We start from the raw sequence: 23,192 nt of genomic DNA on the forward strand, positions 1-23,192 counted from the left end.
GGGGAGACCGCTCACTCAGCCAGCCAAGCTTCTCCCACCACCACCTTCCCCAAAGCGCTCGGAGCACTGGCTTGGAGCGCGGCCAGAGCGCTAGCGCTCGGGGAGCGCTGTTTGGATGGCCCTGGTGTACACTATAATAATGATTTTCCACCAAAAATCAACTGCCACTTCTTGCAACTTTTTGTTACTGGCGGTATTTGCTTATAAGCAACCCGAAAAAATTTCACCGCACTACTTTTTTTATCAGTGTCATTCCCCCCTCCCACCCCCTACCCGCAACGCAACACCCACTGTCTGTGACTCATGGCCTACCGCTCTCCGAGCCTTTGTATACCATGGATCTGACTGTATTTCTTTACATTTAAATTTGTTGTTTAAATGTAGTTTACAAAACACCACGGATGAACAGAAGCAAGATGTTAAAGATCGAAAATCCAATATTCAGGAGGCTTTGTGGGAAGAGCTGGGCCTGAAAGTTGACAGGGTTGTTCAAGGGACTGGGACCTCGAACATCGGCAGCATCTCAAGAAGGTTCTATCGCAATCCGAAAAAGGCAGCGGAAGCAACCGGTGTCAGCGAAGAATTAATCATTAGATTTGCTGTTATATTGTAGGTACAACATCAAAATCCAATTCAGCTATATTTGGACTTAGTTCCTTCGCTTCACGATATACTCTTCTCTGGGTTTTAGGTTTTGTCCAGTGATCATCAGGTGAACGATGAGGCTTTCAGTGCGTACGCTTTAGACCAGGGCCTCTCAAACGCTCAAAATCTCACGCGTGCATATCGAGGCGCAGAGACTCCGTGCACTGTGCATCGTTCCGACTCGACTCAACTCGGCTTGACTCGGATGGTGTAGTGCGCTGAGAGCAACGAAGCGTTCGGTGATAGACAGCTTGTTTATCAGTGAGATAGATAAGCGAAAGACAACGACATAATAATGGAGCAACCTGTTTCAAAGAAAGCAAAGACTTCCGAAAGTCCATTTCAATCAAAATGGGAACTTTCGTATTTCTTTGTCAGTCGTGACGATAAAGCCAAATGCTTAATCCGTGGGACAATAATTATGTGATAAGTTAATAAAAAAGATCTATTTTCCAATACAAAGGCTGTGCTCAAATTCTACGAGAATTTTTTGAAGGAAGATTTTCCTAAGCTGCATCGAGAAGCAGCTAAGATTATTTCTGTTTGGTTCCACATGCATATGTGAAAGGTATTTTTTCCTGCTTTGACTTGTATGAAAACTAGATTGCGTGCGAGTAGGCCTATTTCTGATTGTAATTTAAAGAAGGCTCTCAAATTGCTGTCGGCCGACCCCTTGTTGCAGGCATAACTGGTATCATTGCAAAGGTAAAGGAAAAGAAGAGCTAGAGAAGATAAATTGTCTGCTCAAACCAAATTGAAAGAATGTTTTAACACCGGTAACGTTGCCCCATACAACAGTGTTACCGCTCACCGCACATAAACATTTCGCAGTGAGGTGAGTATCAGCGGGAAAGGTGGAGAAGGCGAAGACTGGCCGAACGGGTGAGACAGGTGTAGGGGAAGTGGAGTGGGGGTTTGCACTCTGGTCAACCTAGTGAAGTCGTCTCCTGCACCTTGCGCCCGTGCACTGCACGTCGCATGCACCCTGAGAGGCCCTGCTTTAGACACTGCAAAATTGTACGTGTCCTTATATAATTGGTATCCTATCCCTCCGACCGTCCACAAAGTCTTAATTCATGGTGCTCAGGCGACCAGATACGTCCTACTGCCAATCGGAAAGCTGTCCGAGGAGGCCCAAGAATCCCGAAACAAGGATTACAGGTTCTTCCGGGAGCACTAAACCCGGAAGAGCTCCAGAAAGGACACAACAACTGATATTAATACACAGTCTCCTGTTTTCGTCGGACCCAGTAGTTACAAGAAACCTCACCAAAGCCGAAATTCACTGGAATGAACTGTGCCCTGAAGTACACGCTTTGCTCGTGTTCATTTAGGACACAGATGAAGAGGAGGCTTCGGATAAAGAGACTTACAAGGAAGAGACTTCCAAAGCAGAAGAAGAGGACGTTGAAATGTCAAATACAGATAGTGAACCCAAGGCATGACTCGTAAGTAGTCTTACTAATAAGTAACATGGCGCTAAAAAATCGAAACATTTCAAATATAACGTAATATATTCTTATTCCTTTTCAGGACACCTTCCTCGCCAAACTGGCCTAATTTTTACAATCGTTTTACATCATGGATTTTTTTTTGCTAGGGGCTTTACGTCGCACAGACACAGATAGGTCTTATGGCGACGATGGAACGGGAAAGGCCTAGGAGTTGGAAGGAAGCGGCCGTGGCCTTAATTAAGGTACAGCCCCAGCATTTGCCTGGTGTGAAAATGGGAAACCACGGAAAACATCATGGATTTAGATGACCGATTGTTATGAAAATAAAATCATGCCATTTGTCAAGGATTCCATATGTTTTTCTTTCTAAACCCTGTTCATAATTTCATTAAAGAGTTAACGGGAGCGTAGCGCGCCATTTACCATGAATCCATTTGCGGAATACTAAATTTTGTCCGGCTACCTTAAGTTTTGCGAGTTAGCGGACGCGTAGTGGATCCGCTACTCCGTTAATCGAACATCCGTTAGCGGATTCGTAATCAGTGCCCCCGAAAACCCCCGAGTATGAATTTTCAGTGACTTTTGTGAACCCCGAAGGATGATACGATTTATTGCCGGCTAGAATCGGTGTTTAGACCACTGTGTGACGTGCCAAAGATGAAAGTTTTCTGATTAACCTAGCTACTTCCCGTCAATATTCAGGCAGGCTGTTATACTCGGTATGCAGCAGTAATCCCGTCTATCGGAGATGAGTGGCAGAAGAAGACACAAAGCACATCACAACAAACAATGGTCAATGTAATGTTGTTGTTGATCAGATTTATGAGCTTTCTATATTGTACGCCTACACATTTAGTTTTCTTCCACATCGAGCACGATAGCTGCAGTGGCTTAAGTGCGGCCAGTATCCAGTATTCGGGAGATAGTGGGTTCGAACCACACTGTCGGCAGCCCTGAAGATGGTTTTCCGTGGTTTCCCATTTTCACACCAGGCAAATGCTTGGGCTGTACCTTAAATAAGGCCACAGCCACTTCATTCCCACTCCCAGCTCTTTCCTGTCCCATAGTCGCCATAAGACTTGTCTGCGTCGGTGCGACGTAAAGCAACTTGTAAAAAAAGTTTCTTCCCACTCTGTGATATTAGGGAATCTAATGTGGCTCCCTCTTGTCGTCTTCATGCGGCCATTCCTTTATGAATCTTTCTCAGTTTTATAAACATCTTCACAATTTTTCTTGTCGATATTGACCGATGAACATGCGTTTTTACACATTAAAATAATCACGACATACATGGCCAGTTAACAAGACTGAATAATATTTCCACGTCGGCAATGCTCGGCGTGGATATGGACTAAGTAACAAAGGTCTAAATTCATGAATTTCCATATCATAGTTGACTCCCCTATGGGTGGGGGCAGTAGAATAACACCCACGGAATCCCTTGCCTGACATAAGAGGCGACTGAGAAAGGCCCCAGAGGGGTTCTGAACTTGGGAGCTTGGGTAGGCGACCATGGAGCCCTTAGGTGAATCCTGGCATTGCTTCCACTTACTTGTGCCAGACTCCACGCTTTCATCTATCCGATCCGATCTACCTCGGTCACCTCCTGTTCTTTTCTGACCCCGACTGTATTACATATGGAGGCCTAGGGAGTCTTTTCACGCACATCGTGGCCCTGGTTTTTCTTAGGCCGATACCTTCATTTTTCGTAGTGTCGGCTCCCTTCCACTTTTTTCTCTCCGATTACTAATATATAGCGAATGGTTGCCTAGTTGTACTTCCTCTTAAAACAATAATCACCACCACCACCACCACTCTTATCATAGTTGGCAGGGTAAAACAAAATAAGACATAATTGATCAGAAATTGCGCTCACTATAACTTTTGTTATGTAGTACTTTTCGATAGGGCAAATAACAGATTTTTAAAAATTAAATTACAGGCTCCTTACCCTAAACTACCATATCATCCAGGGTGAATAAAATTATTTATAGCATAGATTGTAGTGGCCCATTCCCCGATGTAAAATGCCAGTTTTCATTAAATTCTGTTCAGCCATTTTCTCGTGATGCGCGTACATATATACAGTACATGTATGTATGGTTAAGGTATTTTTAACATGGACATGTTTTTGGGCTTGGGGTCTATTTGGAATCAGCATAATCAATTTAGCGTAGAAAGAAGACCAATATTGTGGTAACCAGGCAACCAGTGTTCGTCTTCTGTCTATACTAAGTCTTCATCATTTTCTTCCCCTATGTTATTACAGTGTGACAGTTCTCTGCTACTACCACTAACTTGTTTTCATTCCTCCCCTGAAGTGGGAGGCAGGCCTCTTAGTTGACGATGCCATCTCTTAGGCAAGGAGATTTGAATCGTTTATTTCAGAAACCACCTAAGTGACACTTCTATCAAAATTGAGTTTTTGACGGGATTGTACTATTCGGAGATACATTGTTTTTAGCAGAAACAACCCGTATTCCATACAAGCAATGCTGTTAGGCAGCTGTGTAAATAATGTGTTTATTTCAGAAAGAACCTAAGCACCGTCGCTTAGGTTCTTTCTGCGGTAAATTCATTCCTCCACTCATGACGGTCGGTGGCCCTGTTAGGATAACCTGTTTTGTGACTCATGCAGAATCACACAGTTATGCGTTATTATTGAATCTCTGTGACAGAGATCATTTTTGAGGCGATTACGCATAACTTCCATGTCCGTGGCCACTCTTTTTTGCCTTCTGACAGGGATTTTGGAAGTATTAAACGGCTCTTGAGGAAGGTGGTCAGAATTTATACTCTAGATGAGTATACTGAGCAAGGCAAGTGTGCCAGGACGTTTTTACCGTTTATCATCTTACCTCGGACGATGTCTTAAGTTAGTGGCCTATATCGTACAGGAAAATAACAAACTCTAATGAAACATCAGGCAGGGAAGTGCCAAGAGAACGTAAGAAGCCATTCAAGGTTTCCTTTTTTTTTTTTTGCTAGGGGCTTTACGTCGCACCGACATAGATAGGTCTTATGGCGACAATGGGATAGGAAAGGCCTAGGAGTTGGAAGGAAGCGGCCGTGGCCTTAATTAAGGTACAGCCCCAGCATTTGCCTGGTGTGAAAATGGGAAACCACGCAAAACCATCTTCAGGGCTGCCGATAGTGGGATTCGAACCTACTATCTCCCGGATGCAAGCTCACGGCCGCGCGCCTCTACGCACACGGCCAACTCGCCCGGTTCAAGGTTTCTAGTTACAAACAGTTTCTGTACTATACAGATACTTCAGGACAAGTTGTGACAAAGGCGTTTATTGGAGGATTTTCATCTACTTTCGCACAACTGAAAACTGACAGCCCATCTGAGCTACCTTTCGAGAAGGCTTATCCTTTGGGAAAGGTAAGTTGATTACAATAGTATTATTAAAGGGATATAAAATTATTGAGCAAGTAAAAACATTTTGTAGTCTATAATAACTTTATAAATTTTTAATGGGTTCTGCACAACGCAATTTTTGATTTTAGGTTCCAATCAACAAAACGAAAGTAGAAGACTTGAAAAAATTAATGGCCTACACCGTTGGTTATGAAGACTTTTATGACAGCATCATTCAGTGGCCAACAACCGAGAGAGAACATGCTGAGGATATGCCAGAGGCTGAATAAAGCCAGAAAGGGTTTTACTGTTCTAATTTGTATTTTGTGGTTCATTAACTGATGTCTGTTAAATTTTGTATGAATAGAACGGTATTATTTACGTAACCTTTCATCTTAAAACTTGCATACATTAATCAATTAGCTGTTTTTTTAATAATTGCTACAAAAATTAACAGGACAATTTTTTTAATTTCAGAAACAACCTAAGTGCAAAGTCTTTAAAAAATGTTTATGGCATTAAACATTTTTTAAAACTTATTTCTTGTTTACGACACTTTTCTAGCACATTAAAGTTTGATTTGAAAAATTTAGAAGGAGATCAGACTTCAACTTATACTCCCACACAGTTTTTTTCATTTTCCCAACAGTTTGAAAAAGTGCACTTAGGTGGTTTCTGCAATTAGCGATTCATTTGTGGTGAAGGCGAGAGGTTTGGTAGCCATGAACAGTCCCGTCATTCGCCTTACTGCAAACAAAAGGAAAACCATTCACAGGACAGCCAGTGGTAGGGGGGGGGGGAAGGGGGACATCCCCTTTCTGTGTCCCAAATGCAGAGGTGTAGAACCAAGGTAGAGCCATGGCCACCCCTCCTCGGCTCGGTTGGGCGGTTGTAATGCAGTGCTGTCGGGCCACGGATCAACCTACTCTGCAACCATCGACAGTTTTCTGCCTTCGATATACTGTACCGTACCCAGGGGAAATAACCCTCTAGGACGATGCCTCCACTTCCTGATTAAACATCCGACTAACTCAGGGTTGGGCAGAGAAGTGGGTAGATTGTCGCGGGCAAGTCTAAATGTCGAAGTTTATCACTTAATTATAAGTATATGACAGGAAGAATGGAGGTTTATCTCGAATGAGAACACTCATATGGGGTAAGATGAGTTTATTACATAAAATAACCCCGAATCATACTACAACAAATAAAAATCCAAATAAGAAAACGAGTATGAAATTAGCATTGAAATAAAATTGAAATGAATATAGACAACAAGCGTTAATCACGCAGATTAAATAAATGATATAATGACAGTTCCAAATCACAACATTAAAATATTTATGAGTTTCAAAAATACTTCCACATTATTGTCCAGTGTTCCCATTCGTATGGAGTAGCACGATTTTAAGTATCACCATAATACGGATTGAAATTGAGGGTAGTTGCCGCGATAGTTACCTTTAAACGTAAATTAAGACGCAATGGGACATGATATGAACTACGAAAAATACTAGTGGCATTTCCCTACGCTATATTTACAACAATCACACCACAATTAAAATATCTCAAGTATTTACATTGGATCAGGTAGGGGAAAACTTATATACTACACTGACTCGACGTGAAACGCGGTTCACCAAAGGATCTAGTAAGAACTAGATTGACCACAACCACACACTCAGCACTCGGGCTGTTCCCCATTAAACAACAAGACAACATATCAAACAACGTGATGTTACATAAAACACCATCCTGTAAGAGAAAACAAATAATATACTTTAATAAACACGTGGAAAGCAATGGGCAATCTCGCATGCTACTATATTTCAACACACATCATATTCACTGGCCTGACATTAATTTCACTTCAATTCTGATTCTCAATAATTTCTCAGAATACAATCACAGGCCTATTCTCGCTTCACACAATTCTTATAACATCACCAGGCATGCAATCTGCCTGCATAATTAACTTCATATTTCAGCATGCACTAATTTCTCTTGTATATCTTATAATCTCATCAGCCTTTCTCATTATAAATCAGGGTTCGATTCCATCTCAAATCATTGTACAAAACACTTTCCAACCCACATTAGAAGAACCTTTTCTGGTCAACGGTGCATATACAGCTTCACACGTATGACAGCTCCTGGAATACATGCATCATGCAGCCTATCTCTCTCTAATCTTTCTAAATGGAAAAAAATATTAATCTCGACACTGCGAGTGTGTAACTCGGAAAGTGGATGATTTTGGCAATCTAATCCTTCTATCTCTATCAAACAAAAACATAGGAATAACCTTAAGCTAGGTAACATGCATATTCACACCAATAAAAGCAAAATAAATCCTAACATCTCCCTCAATATCCCATCTAGCTAATCATAAAGTAAAAGAAATATAGAGAAATCATGCGATCCCCTCCTATCCATATTTACAGCATCACAAATGTAAAATCAACACATGCCGTCAGGCAAAAATTACATTAAAGAAAATCCTACACTAAGCCTCACTAGTATTAATCGTAATTCATAAAACACGCCATTTAATTAATACATGCGTCTTATCTTGGCAACTCCCTGGACATTGGTAGCAGTTTACATCTCTGCTATGGTGGTGGTCTACTCCATCTTCAACACGTTTTCAACACATGGAAACAATCTTCTTTTTTCTAAAGGCGGTGCCATCTTCTTGATGTTAATTCCTGTACACTGCAATACACAATACTCTGGTAAATACCTGTTCACCGCTCTTCGTGCACGTGCCGAATAAACGCCTAGTCAACTGTAATTTATGCCAACGTTAATATAACAGCACAAGACACACGTAATATTCACTATCCAAAATGTTTAGGGTTTAAATACAGTCAGGTAGAGCGGCTCGCGGTTCGATACGGAAAGTCCTTCGCGATACACGACCGACCCGAAAGTACAATGCGGATGAACGTCTTTCACTCAATCACCAGTCTGCGGCTAACATTACCGTATGTTACTTTAATATAATAATTTGAGACATAGCGCAATTGGCAATTTATAACTGCACCGAGTTTGCGTATCAGTGTTCACAAAATAAATGCACTGTTTTTGTGGAGACTTCTGCCCACGTGGCAACATTCATACACAGATAAAAGAGAAGCATGGAACGATGTTCACTGCACGGCAACACACACAATAAGAAGAAGGACGCTCCCGATGAGTGGGGCGCTTAAGTAACATAGCTAACGCCGTTGTAGCTAGGGGATTCACAGTATGTTCAAATATTCAACCAATCAGCGTGCTTGTTACCCAATATGACTTTGATATTTATTAAAATTAATATCAGACACACTCCTGATGACTTAATAACGACTCAGCTATTTGTTACAACGTATTCCTTATTATTTCTCACTCTCAGACCTGTGGAAAACCATCAAATAATAGAACTGACTTCTCTTTATCGATGTACTCTTCGCACAGATTTCCATGTTGGTCAACCTGGGATTTTAATTCTGCGCGGTCCAGAATTCCTATTAGCCACACACTTGCTTCCTAATTGGCTGAACACTCCTCGTGGCCAACGAATTCTACACGTGCCGAGATGTGCTAACTCCTGGTAAAGCTGCTCGTTTCCACGGTTGCAAGCAAGCTTCACGCAACATACAGCGACATTACTTCTCCATGGACTTCCGGTCTCAACTGTTCTGTAATCTGCTACTTTTCCAATGCCTGACTGAAATCCACTTTTATATAATTAATATGACAAATATATGACTTGATATCGCATATGGGCCTTCAGGGTACGGCTCAATACAGTAGGTACTGTACAAATGGCACTGGCTGAAGTGAGTTTCCACTGTCTTTGACTGGAGTTTCGCCTAGATTACAGCAAGCCTCTTGCACACGGTAATGTCGCGGAAGGTAGCAGCATATTGCTCATATTACTGGATATACATTAGCAACCAATTCCTTGGACATAGATCTTAATAGGTGGAACTATCTTGTGACGTGGCATGGGAGTGTTTTGTGCTTGATCAGCTGCCTTATAGTTGTACGTAGATCATGAGCTAAATATTTCTTTCAATTTATCTGAACTCCTCCCCTGTGGATGGACTGAAAGGATGCATTATTTTTACCTCCTGCATGTTGTAAGAGGAGAACTATCACATAATCTGCAATCGCTTTCTCGTCTTTTAAGCTCAGAAACATATTCATGATTCTATCCTTTTCCATGTAGCGGAGAAATTTAGATATATCTTACTGTCACATGAAGTAGAACATTTTTGAGTACTGTAAATCGTGTAGATCAATAAGTACAAGGACTACATACAATTTTGAAGTTTGGCATTGTTTATCATCTAAATGCAGATGATTGATTGAATGATGTGTTGTGTTTTGGTGCAATATATAGGAACAGAGTATGTGCTATCATGTCTTGGTTTCTTCAGACACTACTCTGCCATAGACTTACCATCCTCTAGCAGATACAAAATAAGTACAAATTTCAACATTTCTCAGTGTGTGGCCCAGGTGCCTCATTTGACAGGCTGAAAGATGTATAATATTGTAAGTTCCTTGAGAAAATACCAAATAGTGTTGCCGAAAACGTTTGATGTGTTAGTACAACGTTAGACTGCAAAAAGAAAAATAAAGTATTACGTTGTAACTTGTCATTTCTAGTCTTTCTTTCATAAATGAATTATTTTTATTGTTTTCTATCTAACGAATATTAATTGATGATTAACACTACTGAATGTAATTAAATGAAATTAAGATATACTGTGATCAGTAAAACATTTGTGGAAATTTCTACACCCTTTTTATACGTGTAATACTGCGGATAGTTGGTAGAATATAGCTCCATAATTCAAAACATCATGTTTTATTTCAATTTTCCTTTGAATCCTACAAATTCCCCCCTTAGCTTATGAGTTTCCTTTAATCATTTTGGTTACTGTGTATGGCTTTCTTTCTTTCTTTCTTTCTTTCTTTCTTTCTTTCTTTCTTTCTTTCTTTCTTTCTTTCTTATATTGTATGTATATTTCATTTGCTGTGTAAGTGGCATATCTTGATAGTATTGACTGTTGAGGTTGGCTTGTAGTGTTAAGGAGGACTGACGTACCATGTGATGTTAGTGTCTATTTCTGTCATAGTTCTTAATCTGAAATAAGGATTCCCAATCCCACTCACCTTCTGGTCACTCCCTTCATTCCTTCATGGCTTTGTGAGTTAGTAAAAATAAATAAATAAATAATAATAATAATAATAATAATAATAATAATAATAATAGTTACGGGGTTACCCGTGGAAGGCAGAGGTGAAAGAAGGTGCGGGCTGGAATGGGTCTAACTACAAGGTCGAAAGATGAATTAAAATTTCAATAAAGGTTATATTTCATAAGTAGAAAACTTAAACAATTTTACATAGAATTTAAACAGATAACAACAACTCAACCACTATCCACTAATCAGGTACAAGGTATAATTTTTACAAACGAAAGCCGGAGTTTCGGGGTTCTTAAAATTTCTGGGCTTCGAGCCCCAATTACACAATCCTTGAGCTATTAGCCCGACTTTCCCAAGGTACACTCATTTGTTCAAAGGGCAGAAAACCCCTTCATTCAAGGAGCATAAGCTCAAAAAAAAAAACCATGTCAGGCCTCCTAGAGGCACTTTTATCACAAATAAAAGAGCTAACCCGCTCTAAATGTTTCAAGCTTATAAGGGTAATACCAGACTTTACAATCACTTGCCATCAAGGCACAACTTACAAGCATTAAACAGGGTTATCTCGTACACAGCCTACAGGGCCTTAAAAGAAAGAGATAAATAATAGGTTAATTTAAATGGCCCTAAATGCAAGATAGGAAAGGAGGCGTGAATTAGGACTCCTAAATACACATTTTAAAACCTAAGAGGCACTAGGCCGATGACACAGGGGCTATTCCCAAGCTAGGGAGGTGACTCATATGAGGAAACTTTAAGACATTGCAGAAGGGAAGAAACAGTTACAAAACGTAGTCACCTCAAACCAAAAATGAAGGAAGCTCAAGAGGGTAAAGCACTCTCTATCCCCGATTTACAGTTAAAGATAGATGAAGTTTTTACAAAAGCGACGGCAAATTACATATTACAAGATAGGTTACATAGTAAAGGTTTCGGACCTTCCCCGCGGTTTAGACTGCTGAGCTAGCGAGAAATAAAGAAGTTAAGTGGCCATTACCTTGGCGAAGAGCTGCTGCCGGATGAAAGAGGCGCTTCCCGCCTCCTGCTACACTTCCATACACTAGGCTAGATGTTGTTCGAGTGGCCAGGAGCCGAGAAAATCAGCAGTTTTTATACACCCAGGGAAGATTCGAGACCTTTCATGAATAATTAAGACACACCCACTCAACTTTATTGGCTGGCTAAAAGTTACACTTCAAAATAGAAGAAGAAACCGAGGATTGGTTGGAAATTAATTGCCGAAATTACTGATTGGCTAAGTTCAAAACTGGCGGAAAGAAAGATTAATATCGCCAACCCACAAATGAAAGAAAAAAAAAGTAAAGACAAAAACGTCTGAATACAAAATTTATTCAAGAAAGTTCATTCACTTCGCACCAGGGTGCATGATCCCAGTTTTACAGTAGAGACATCTATGAGAGAATGTCCACACTTCTTGATCAATAGAAAACAAAATACGTTGAAGTCCACACAGTACTGACAACTTCGTAATCACAAAATTTCCGGTAGTGACATCTTCTGAGAAACTTATAAATTGATACAGTTGTTAAAGTTCAGAGTTTATCCTGTAGAGGAGTACTTTAGGGCGGAAAATTCAAATGTGCGGCGTATAGGTGTACCTACAGGTACAATAATAAATAAATAATGAAGAAGCACTACACAACCTCCAGGTGTATCATTGTTCAGAATGAAGTATTTCAGAAGAAGGTAAGATAAAGAAAAAAAGAAGGAATGAATATATTTAAGATTGGAAGGAGGGAGGGAGGGAGGGAGGATGAGAACCTGGGGACCCGAGGCGCTAAACGATTTATATCACACGCCCCAAGCCCGCCCGGTAATTTTAGTTCAGACCTGAGCCCAGCAGAGGCGCTAGCGTGTAATTCACGGCAGTCTTTGCGGCAGCCGTTGCGTACGGAAGTAAAAATCAACGTTTATTTTCCTCTCTCACTCATTCGCTTTGCATTAGACATAATCGACCGTATAAGCGTCTGTTTAATTTCTGTGCGCGGATTTTATTGTAAAATATGAGTGCAATTCTTCTGAAATAGCGTATGAGCTCAAATGGAGGTTGTATGTCTTCATCATTATCGAAGTACCATACTTTAGATTCACGGTTTACGTAGGCAACGTAATGAGTTCCAGGTCCACGACTGTCGTCTAAGTTGATCACAGCACTCTCACGTTGATGTGGGTATGCTGGTAGCTGATCTCCCATAAACAAAATGAAAAAGTAGTGAATGCCTAGTTGTTTAGCAAACGTAGCAACTTCTTCGTGGGTATGAGCTCGATGTGGACATTCAGTAGGCGTTTTTGGGCGATATGTAGATACCGAGGCCTTTCTTGTTTGGTGCTAGCTTCATGTGTAAACATTTACCTCGCAATGCAATTGACTCCATAGTCTTATTATGGCGTTCATTCTCTTTCAGCTGCTGCTTTGCCTCTTCTACAGCCTTCACAGTTCTTGCTACAGCACTAGCGCCACCTCAAAGAGATCCTAATGCTCTTAGTCCAGCAAATAACGCTGGAAGGAATCCACCTCGTTTCGGTACTGGAATAATTCGAGCACGTATGAAAAACATGGCTTTACTCTTAGGAGAAATTCTCGCTCTTGCTTCGCGCAAAGCCTTAGTAATAGCTACTCGTGGATTGTATTCTCCTCGAACAGCTTTTCGCGCTACCTTTAGAACTACTTTCCATCCTACAGTCCTGTTCTTCTTCTTAATGTTGGGATCCCGTTATTTCAACATTCTGTTCTCGTTACGAACTGATAGTTACCTCTTGTCTTATTCGTTATATCTAGGCTGCCAGGGAAAAGAAGTATAAGTCAAAAATTACATTTTTCAGGAGGGAACTTTAATTGATCTTATTTACACAAACAATTATAAGAAGTTTATCCACGTTGTTAATAGCATTCCTTTCGACTCATATACACTGACTGACAGAGCAAATGCAACACCAAGAAGGAGTGGTTCGAAAGGGATGAAAGTAGGGGAAAAAACAGAGACGGCACGGACGAATAATTGATGTTTATTTCAAACCGATATGCAGGTTACACAATGCGCACGGCATCGACTCAGTAGGATGTAGGACCACAGCGAGCGGCGATGCACGCAGAAACACGTCGAGGTACAGAGTCAATAAGAGTGCGGATGGTGTCCTGAGGGATGGTTCTCCATTCTCTGTCAACCATTTGCCACAGTTGATCGTCCGTACGAGGCTGGGGCAGAGTTTGCAAACGGCGTCCAATGAGATCCCATACGTGTTCGATTGGTGAGAGATCCGGAGAGTACGCTGGCCACGGAAGCATCTGTACACCTCGTAGAGCCTGTTGGGAGATGCGAGCAGTGTGTGGGCGGGCATTATCCTGCTGAAACAGAGCATTGGGCAGCCCCTGAAGGTACGGGAGTGCCACCGGCCGCAGCACATGCTGCACGTAGCGGTGGACATTTAACGTGCCTTGAATACGCACTAGAGGTGACGTGGAATCATACGCAATAGCGCCCCGAACCATGATGCCGCGTTGTCTAGCGGTAGGGCGCTCCACAGTTACTGCCGGATTTGACCTTTCTCCACGCCGACGCCACACTCGTCTGCGGTGACTATCACTGACAGAACAGAAGCGTGACTCATCGGAGAACACGACGTTCCGCCATTCCCTCATCCAAGTCGCTCTAGCCCGGCACCATGCCAGGCGTGCACGTCTATGCTGTGGAGTCAATGGTAGTCTTCTGAGCGGACGCCGGGAGTGCAGGCCTCCTTCAACCAATCGACGGGAAATTGTTCTGGTCGATATTGGAACAGCCAGGGTGTCTTGCACATGCTGAAGAATGGCGGTTGACGTGGCGTGCGGGGCTGCCACCGCTTGGCGGCGGATGCGCCGATCCTCGCGTGCTGACGTCACTCGGGCTGCGCCTGGACCCCTCGCACGTGCCACATGTCCCTGCGCCAACCATCTTCGCCACAGACGCTGCACCGTGGACACATCCCTATGGGTATCGGCTGCGATTTGACGAAGCGACCAACCTGCCCTTCTCAGCCCGATCACCATACCCCTCGTAAAGTCGTCTGTCTGCTGGAAATGCCTCCGTTGACGGCGGCCTGGCATTCTTAGCTATACACGTGTCCTGTGGCACACGACAACACGTTTTACAATGACTGTCGGCTGAGAAATCACGGTACGAAGTGGGCCATTCGCCAGCGCCGTGTCCCATTTATCGTTCGCTACGTGCGCAGCACAGCGGCGCATTTCACATCATGAGCATACCTCAGTGACGTCAGTCTACCCTGCAATTGGCATAAAGTTCTGACCACTCCTTCTTGGTGTTGCATTTGCTCTGTCAGTCAGTGTAATTACCTGGAAGAGCTATATATTGAAAGAAAACTATTTAAGGCTTAATGTGTCTCTTTTGCCTGTACTAAGAAATAGACTATCGTAACCGCTGAATACAATGTCATGTACATAATAATAAGTGATGAAAAGGAAGGAACACATGAAAATAATGTCCCAAATTACAACAAAGTCTGCACAGAATCTACAGCTGAATGATTGAGAGGATAGCAGCACCATTTCAGTCTCCGTGGAATTCCTCTGTGTCAGAGTGGTTGTCCTGTTCTTCATTTATTTTGAGATCTTTGTACAATTTATGGAATATATGTGGAATAATTCGGAGGAGATCAATAGTGTCTTTCTTTTTTCTCTTGAAATTGATAATGTGCCACGAACACATTTTTCAGGCTGCAGTCGAGAATCCACCTTCCCTCTGCGAGTGAAGCTTATTGATTGGAACGGCTCATCCTCAATGAGACTCGTTTTGAAATAGACTTCACCATACCCTTTACTAAAACGAAACCATTTAATATCCTGCCACTTAAATTTATTTCCCTGAATATCTGTCTTACAAAGTTGTCAGGATCTTTAAGAACACCAGCTAAATTCAAGAAAACAGTATGTGAAAATTCTACAGCTCAAAAAGTTATTTTCTCGCCAACCGAGCGGACCAGTTGATACCCGTCATGCGGATTAGCCATTGGTACTTGCAGCTTCTTCTTTTGTTTTTCGATCAGGCCATGGCCTACTTCGCATTCTAAGTGACTGTGGCCACTAACCATGAATTTATGTTCAACTATATTCAGGTTTGGATTTTTCTAAATTTCAGACAAGAACATTCCAACCATGTGAGAGTTTTTATTCTGCCCTCCGCACGTGTCCGAGTGCTTAATGTCTTCTAAAGGAATTACATAGTTTCCTTGAAACACACCTTGCAATATGATTCCCACCACGAACACACTCTGCTTCATGCTACATTTGGCAAGTTACGCTATCCGGACTTGTTACATGCTTGGTCGAATTGTATGTCCACAGTGGCAGCACCTGACGTATTGAAAACGGTGACGGCAGTCACTCTTGTAACATAGCATCGATCATTCTGAGCAGGATCGTTTTCTTGCCTTTGTCCTTTTGAAGGTAAGCATTGTTTGCCTCAGTGTGATGAGCAGTTAAATAAGCGTCAATTTCTTCTGCTGCAAATTTCTTTCTATTATGTAGAGCATCTTATTTGTGACACGTATCCACTTTTGGCTCTTTAAATGTAAGGTTCAACATATGGAACTCTCTCTCGTGTATTCCTCAGGAAACTGGCCTGTCCTTTCAATCATAGTAGAGTTTGGGCATAGTTTGCAAATTCAGATATTGAATCCATAATTCTACCATGATAAATATTGCAGCTAAATACTGCAGCTACAAATACGACTACAAGCGCAAACATAATTCTTGATTGCGAGATTATCTCACCCTCCGAGTGTGACGAGTCACCAGCAGAACTCACCGTGGGTAGCAAGCCAATTCTTCGGGCATTGTCGGGACACCTCGGCTGACTTCAAGTATCAAATAAATAACAATATATAATAAACCTTCACAACGAGAGATTTTGGCAATATCATTATTCAAGGAATAAAGAATTGAAATTTGTAACAAATACTAAATGCAGATAGAATCCACGGGGTGGAAATGAATGTAATTAAGCCTGGAGAGAAGTTGGCTTCTGTATTGGCAGATTAAGAGCGCGCGTCAAGGCCAAGCAACCAAATTGCCGCAAAAGTCTCTACATGAAATTAATTAATTAATTAATTGATTACGTCCGTTACAAGCACGGGAAAAATTAGAAAACCATACCATTGTGACTTGGAAATTAGGTGGAATTTTTGGAGTGAATTTCAGGGAAATTGGTCCAGTGGTTAAGAAGTTGATGATTGCTCCAAAACACCCCATGGCCAGGACAGCGTCATTTGGGAGCCTATAAATAACCATACTTTGGGGACAGTAACACACTCACTTGTTTGATCGTCGCGCGTTCATTTCGCATCGTGCGAAGTCTTGAATTGTTCTTCAAATAAACTTGTGAGTTAGTGAATTGAGACATTCTTATAAAGTTATATTTTACCGAAAGATAAATTTGGAAGGGACTTGGTTGAATAAATAACAAAATTCTTGAATTTCTTTCTGCAAATGAAAATCGAAAGTTTCGTTTAAGTATTGTGTGTCTTGGAAATCAGCAAGGGGAGTCGTAGAATAGCCAGAGATAAGCTCGAGTCTGATATCTCATGAACACCTGTCGTAAGAGAGGGTGAGCGAATTTCAGTTCTCACAAAACAGTTTGGTTTTCTCCAACAGAGGGAAATACGTTCAGGTGGTGGGCAGCCAGAGTAGTGTGTTATTTGTAAGTCTTTAAAATTTTCAAGTGTATAATCGGCGTAATTGTAAGCAATGTGTAAGAAGATAATGTATTCTCCAGTCACGTGTGGCTGAATCTGAGACGAGCTGGCTAATATGTAGCCAGAATCCCGGAGATGACATCATTAACAGGTCTGCCTAAATTGTATATAATGTTGTAGCTAGATTGTAAATGCTTGTCCTATTAAATTACTATGTTTCGTGTGTCGAATTAGTATTTTATAATGTTTAGGCGAAGGGTCTATTGTTCATGTCAGGGTGAGAAACTCTTAAATGCGTTTGAAATCTCGTTAAGAAACTGAAAAAAGCGGAGTTTAAATATGGTACTAAAAATCAATGAAATATTGTTCAAGCTGATAAAAGTTACAAATATGAAAACGATAATATAGTTGTGGTGAACATGATAAATTCAAGTATAAAATAAATTCAAATAAAAATAATTGAAATAATAATAATAATAATAATATCTACATCAGGATAAACTTTTCTATGTTAAAATATGTATTCAACAGTAATGTCGAGTGAGATTTGCGATTTTACCGAAATCCAGTGAAGTTTGACAAAGTTAACATTTATTTTTGGGAAGCGTAAATTTTATGACAGCGTGTATTTGTGATACAGAAAATCACGGTATGTTATTTTTGTTCTTGAGGTCGGAAAGATGTAATGAAGTAAACTGAGAGATTCTTATAACGTTGTTTATCATAGGATTAAGTATAATTGAAAAGTTGTGAACAGGAAAAATGGATTGTATTGGAAATGAAACATTATGAGAATAGTTAGGAAGATGTTGAAGGCAGAGTAAGCCTGTATTTTATGAGTGATGTATAATGAACGTGTAGCTGAGGATGGAGGCAATGTTTGTCGACGGAGAAATTTTTTTGTGACATGATGTATGTTAAAATGTGATATTTCTGAGACAGGCTGTATAAGATAACGATGCCCTGTGAGCATTCCAGAAGAGTTGGCTAATTTAATAGTGATCAGAATCCAAGTGAGCGCGTGGTAACGCCTATTGTAGTTTCAAGTCGAGAATCTCCCATGATAACCAATCTTTGCAGTTAAGTCCAAGTGACGAGTCTATGTAAAACCAGCGTAGTGCATTTTATGATATCTGACCTCACGAACAAAGTGCCTTCGGACACACGGTCGAGGGGTTATTTGAATATTGTAACTAAATTCTATTCTGTAGATTTTTTTACGAGACGAAATTATTATTTAATTGGAAGCATTGTGGGATAGAATATTGAATGTTATTAGAATGATATTCTGGCTTGTGTAGATCAATGGAACGTTGCTTCACTGGATAATTCATGGATACATGTTTGGAATGTTGAGATGGTAGGCCATTTGGAAACCTCACGCTTGAATTACGCTGTGGATTTCGTGATGGTGGTGATTACTGTTTCGGCGATATTACGTAAAGTTAGACGAGCGTTGAATTCATTTTTATTTACTGAACTTCACTGCGCGTGTCGAGATTGTATTTGAGTCATGGATTAAAGTAGCCAGATGTCGTTTAATTGCAATTTCACGTTTTTATTGGAAGGGACGGATTTAGTTATATTTTCAGATTAGAGTTCGGATGTAGCGAGTTTCATTTATTCTGTTAAGAGTTTCAACAAGGATTAAATTTAAAGATCCGAGATTGTGTTTGAAGTTTCGATTTCGCCTGACATTATAGATGATGTGTAAATGACTCAGTTTTGGCTCAACGATAGGTTTAGGATGTTGCGCGTATTATATGAATATATGGATGAATAGACTCACAACATCCGCTCAACGATAGATTTAGGATGCCGCGTGTATTATATAAACTTAAGGATGTGTAGACACTACGTAGGCTCGACGACAGGATTAGGGTGTCGTCTGTGTATAGTAAAGTCTTAGGTTAGTTGTTTTTCGAGTAGACTTGATCGACGTTAGTGTCTGCAGTAGTGAATGCGATTGCGAAGAATGTTAGCAGATATTATCAAGGTCATGTTTCGGCGTAATTCTTACTAGCCAGAAGGTGTTCCTATAATAGCGTTGCATCAATGTTGGTCGGAATGTGAGGGTCGTCCAACATGGATACATAGCTAATGGAGTTTAATTATTACTGTTTAGCCACACACGTTCAATTTCGATGAACTTTAGTTTTTTATTTCCTTCCTTGACTTTTACATTTATTGTTTGGATGTCCGGTATCTTGTGATAGTGCCGTGTGTTGACATTTAGCTGACTTATGTAGGATTTGCTCTACCAATGCGGTTTCGATTCGTCAGCTGTTAATGCATTTTATTTTCAATTTTCGTTCTTTCAATTTATATTAGGAGACATTGGTCTACCAATTATTTGTAGTTCGGTTTAATGGAACAAGCTTAGGTAGCCAGATTTGTAATGGTAGTCGTAGTTATTGAAAATGGAAAGATTTCCTTTTATTTGTTTCGTAGTATGGATTTGTAAATTATTAAATTTAATATAACCGTTTATAACATGAAAGTTGGTTTTGTAGGAATATTTTCAAGTGACATCACTTTTCTTTAATTTCTAAATTTCTAAATGCATAATGGAAAATATGTCTTGCATTTCGCAGTTTTGTTCCTTCAGAACGACATAACGTAAGATCCTCTCGGATCAAGTTGTTGTTGGTTACTTCTGAACAGCTGTCTGGGTGATGCATGTATCAGCATCGGGATTATTCCGTAACTTAAGGGGTGTCACGAGATGACAATTCAGGTGGAATTTTATTTTTAAGTGTGACCATTGCTGCTAACTTGTACTGAACACCATGCTTTCTAATAATACTTCGCAGCCTATCCAAAGCAACTGATAGTCAATTTGGTTCGATTAAGATCCCATTTGGCGAGTGTTCCAATATCCGACAGGGTATCAGACTGGTGGATAACATTAATTAAATGCAAATCTGGAATTCTACTTGTTGAAGGTCAGATATTCCACGGATCGTGTGGATTAATTCTCAGTTATCGTTTGGATAAATGGTGCCCGATTTTCAGGTTTTATTTTCGTTTTTCTAGAGTCTGCTATCCACGAATTTCATGATACTTTTACATTCTTTGAAATAATGTTAAACAGTAATAAGAAGACTACATTCACGCAATGTATTGTGACTGTGTCAAAATATTATAAATAATTAACATTTTATGGATAATTTTTAATAATATATTTTGCATTGATATAATTGAATAAAATTTTAATAAGCACATTTTTTCTCTTCATTTAGAGTAGTTGGGCTCTCTTCTGAACCCCATCGTTTGGTCAATTTAGTGACAGACATAAATCCGCTACGACCCCAAGATCTAAGAGTTCAATATTGCTCTATTGCAGCATGTGTGGCAGACGACCGACGATGGAACGGTGAGTTCAAGGATTCAGTATGGTAGTAGATACACTGTACTACTTTCTCTTCGCGTGTAGTGTGGTTTATAATGGGGAAATGTGATCTCTTTCTTCTTTTAATTTCTCTGGAGGGTGCTTGTTACAAAGTCGTGTTTTTCCTCTGCTGTCACCACTTAAAGTTCCAGATAAATAAATCTGTCGAATGGTAAGTGCATGTGTAATGAACATCATGAAACATCCTCTGCCAACATGAAATCGTTCTCGTTTTATTCGGAGATGAAACAAATGAGTAACCATACAGTATTTCTTTTTGTCGGGATCCTGGGTCCTTTTCCGTGATGCTGCAGGTGCTTTCGAGTCAAAGAGGCTGACCACGTAGCTTACTCTTTTGTCGCGATCTCCAAGAGCCCAATATTCATAAAATACTTCTGTCCCTATCGTGTCCTGTTCATCAATTATTTTGTCTAGTTTTTCTTTGCATTTCAAGCGGCACATTTTGAGAGGTTTTGGAGCTCTAGCTTGAACTTATTTTCCTTTGGTCGTTACACATTTTTGTCCTCTGTTCCGCTTTTGTTTTCGTTCTCTCTCGATTTTCGAGAATGGGTATCTTTCACAATATTTGGAACAGACATTTTTTCCGTTAGCCAATTTTCTGTGCAATACGTTGTATTTTCTTCCTTTTCGAAGGTCTCCCAGCAGCCACTGGCTTACGGACATTTGTATCTTCATTCTCACTTGAATCACTCCCTTCCGATGCATAGTCTTTTAAATGTCACTGTCAACATACAAAGATCGATCAAATATAAACGGGATTTTTGTTCCTTAACATCAACTGTTGGTAGGACTGGCCCCGCGATTCTGCTATTTTTAGGCGGGACCGTTAAGAGTGAGGAGAGCGTGCTGTTAGATATTTCCCACGGTTTTCTCAGTAACGCTCACGATGTCGGAGCAAAAGGCACACCCCTCCACTGCGCAACGCATAATTATAAAATTTCTTGCTCGTGAAGGAGTGGCGAAAATTTGCCATAGATTGACTGCACAGTTCGGTGATCAAACATTGTCAAGGACGCGTTTGACTGCCAGGCATAAAAAATTCAAGGAAGGACAAGAACGTGTGGATAATCAGCAACATCATCACCTTCCTCGGACCAGCATTACAGACGAAAACATTCATGCAGTTAAAGATATTATTGACGACGATCGACGGGCGACAGTGTTAGAAATTGCAGAACAAGTCGGAATCAGTTATGGGAGCTGTCAAGCAGACACCACAATGCGACAATGCACGGCCCCATACTGCAGCACTAACTGTCTCCAAGCTACAGGAAATGCACTGGACTACACTTAATCATCCTCCTTACAGCCCGGACTTATCACCCTGTGATTTCCTTTGTTCGGACCGCTTAAAGAAGCTCTAGGAGGGCAACGATTTAAAGAAGACGAGAGTGTGGAAGACTTCGTGCGCAACTGGCTGGTGACATGGCCCTGTTATTTTTACAATGGTGACATAAAAAAGCTGCCCATACGCTGAGAAAAATGCATTTCCAAAGCAGGAAACTATGTGTAAAAATAAATTGAAATTGCCTTCTGTTTTTCAAGGGGCTGCCTGGCCGAGGCGGCCTTTACCGCTTGGTTCGCCCGGAAGGACGTGGGTTCGAATCCACGTCAAGAAGTCGTAAAATTTAAGAAACGAGATTTCCACTTCCAGAGGTGCATAAGGCCCTGAGGTTCACTCAGCCTACACCAAAAATGAGTACCAGGTTAATTCCTGGGGGCAAAGGCGGCCGGGCGTAAAGCTAATCACTCTACCCCATCACGTGCCGAGGTTAACAATGGTGGAAGCCTTTACCTTCCACTCCTCCAAGGGTCTTCATGGCCTGTACGGGGGTGACTTTGCTTTGCTTCTGTTTTTCAATAAATGAATTTAAATAAAAAATAAAATTCCGTTTATATTTAATCCCCCCTCGTACATGTTTGAAAAAGTATCGCTGTCTTTGCCTCTTGCATCCACCACTTCCTGGATTACTCCTAACTGCTCCTTACTTAGCTTGGATGACATGAGAGAACGATTCTTCCGGATTTTCGAGGTTAAGTACCACTTTTATTCCTACTAATTTCATTAAGAGCTGAAATAAACAGAAACAATTTCTAAATAATAGGAAATTTCGATCGTGCAACAGCTACTTATTATAATACACTTTGTGTATTCACTGCTGTACAATATGAACAGCAGTTACCTGTTTCATAATTTGGAATTGTGCCAAAGAGATTAAGTATCACTTTGTATCATTTTAAGATAAGTTCCTTCTACTGCTCAGAATATGCAACCGTATCAGCCTTCAACTAAAAAGGAATTTGTTATCTCCCATGATCCACACATCAAGAATTCACTCTACCGTAAAACTTTCATAATCCAAAACATAATCGGTGTGATTTTAGTCCCCAGGCTTTCCAAATAC

The sequence above is a fragment of the Anabrus simplex genome, chromosome 2, assembly GCF_040414725.1.
Source record: "Anabrus simplex isolate iqAnaSimp1 chromosome 2, ASM4041472v1, whole genome shotgun sequence".
In the NCBI taxonomy this organism is placed as follows: Eukaryota; Metazoa; Arthropoda; class Insecta; order Orthoptera; family Tettigoniidae; genus Anabrus; species Anabrus simplex.